The sequence below is a fragment of the Echinops telfairi genome, unplaced genomic scaffold (genome assembly GCF_000313985.2).
Source record: "Echinops telfairi isolate 266 unplaced genomic scaffold, ASM31398v2 ScPeMD7_5592;HRSCAF=6446, whole genome shotgun sequence".
In the NCBI taxonomy this organism is placed as follows: Eukaryota; Metazoa; Chordata; class Mammalia; order Afrosoricida; family Tenrecidae; genus Echinops; species Echinops telfairi.
The window spans coordinates 11,268,476-11,270,569 of NW_022109491.1; positions in this window are offsets into that span (position 1 = coordinate 11,268,476).

The following is a 2,094-nucleotide window of genomic DNA, read 5'->3' on the forward strand; positions in this document are numbered from 1 at the left end:
ATACTCTCTGGGGATGTTGGGGACGTGCAAACCCCCACATTACAGGTGAAGACATACGTCACAGGAAAGGGTTGTGCTACAGGTATTACCGTGCTGGGAGGGGGTGATCTATGGACATACACTCTATAGGAAGAGGAGGGACAGCCGGTTTGGCTTGTCCCTGGCCCAACTGATAGAGACCATTATCAGTAGGATGCGAACTCTGCCCACAGGAGCCTGTCCATTGTCCCCAGCAGGAGGGAGCAGGCCCACCCCTGTGGTGGGATGAGACAGCAGTCTGGCAGCAAGGATCTGACTTCCCCCCACAAGATATCACGGTGGAGACTTAAAGCCAAAAGAAAGGGCCGTGAACTTGTATTAATGGCCCTGGTGTTGCTATGGGGTAAGCATTGGAAGGCTAACCACAAGGTCGGTGATTCAAAACCACCAGCTGCTGGAGGTTGAAAGACAACACTTTCTACCCTCTGAGGACAGAAACCCTGATGGTGTGGTTACCCAGTGGGCTGCTAAGCTTTAAGTTTAGCCCTTTGAAGCCACAAGCTGCTCTGAGCGAGAAAGACGGGGAGTGACCGTCAGAAACCCACAGGGGCAGCTCTACCCGTGCTGTGGGGTGGCTGTGAGTCAGCATCGACTCCACTGCAGTGAGCAGGTTTGGTTGGTTTGGTGCCGTGTTGGGTTGTGCACTGTTGTTTTTGTCTGCTCCAGTACAGATTTGCCGCCTGGACACGCTACACAGGGTGGCTATGAGTCAGGACCCATGGCAGTGGGTGTCCTGTTGCTTAACAGCCAAGGGGGCTGGGAGCAAGCCTTCAGCAAACTCAGGGAGATGCTGTGTCTCTTGCTTTCTGCCTACAGCTGCTCAGCCGTCCCAGGCCTTTCTGAGCCCTTGTGATGATGGGGAAATAGTATTATGTGACATTTGATCTGTTCGCCTCCACCAACACCACCAGCCACCGCCCCCGGGGAGGAACGAGGTAGGTGAATCAATGCTTTCTGAACATGTGGAACGGGCACCATGCACCTGAAGTGAGATCGACTCCTTACGTGTGATCGATCAGGAATCAAGACACTGGGTGGCAGGACACCCCTGCCCCCTTCACAAATTGAGGAAAAGTGACCAAACCAGGGCACACTCCCCCTTCGCCACAACCCAACCAAGCAGGAAGCGCTGGCCTCCGCAGAGCTCTTAAAATGCAGAAGGCTGGGGAGGGTTCATGGTGGCACAGCTGGCCCCTCACGCTCTCTCCCCTGGCCCTGAGCCCCCAGCCACTGAAAGCCCAGGACTGAGTGAGGTTCCTATATGGGGCTGAGGTCAGGGACGGGCGAGACCCGGGATAGAGGGTCTCAGAGATGGGGTCCAGGACCTGGTAGAGCTTACCTGATAGGTATTTGACCCGAGGAGTTTCTTAAAGCTGAAAGCATCCTGGGCAATTTTCTGTGTGTGAGTATCTACGCAGCGAAACCCTTTGACATTTCAACCAGCTTCACCTGTCCAGCTCCGGGTGGTGAATTATGGCCTCCATCTGCAACCCACCTCATCGGTTCCCAAATTATCCCCTCGACTGCTGTAACAGAAGCTCTGCCTCGAAGCCGTTTCTTCCCCTGCTGGCCAACCACTAGCCACTCTGGTCCTTCCACCCGTGTTCTCTAAGTGGGCTCCGACAGACAGGTTCTTCCCTGACTGGCGTGCTGCAGCAGCATGAGGTGGTCAAGGTTATCTAAGCTGCGCGGGCATCGGGGCGTCATTTCTCCTCCTGCGTGGTCTGCGCGTGTTTGATTAAAAGACACAAGAAGGCAGTCAGCGAGTCCATACGGATTGACCGACTGTCCAGCCTCCCCGGGAGGACCTCCAGAGACAGGGGTTCATCTCCACCCCACCCCCACACACCCTTAACTTTAACTCCCTCAGCCCTGTCCACGGATGCACCCTCATTGTCTGCCCCAGATCTCAGAGTAGGTGGGGGGTGGGGGAGCTTGGCTCAGGAAGGGGGCACTGATCACGTTCCATTGGGTGCCAAGCCCCAGCGGCCCCCAGGAGTCCCCGAAGAGCGGCTGAGAGGCGGAGCTCACCTGAGGGGCGGGCCCTGGTGGGTC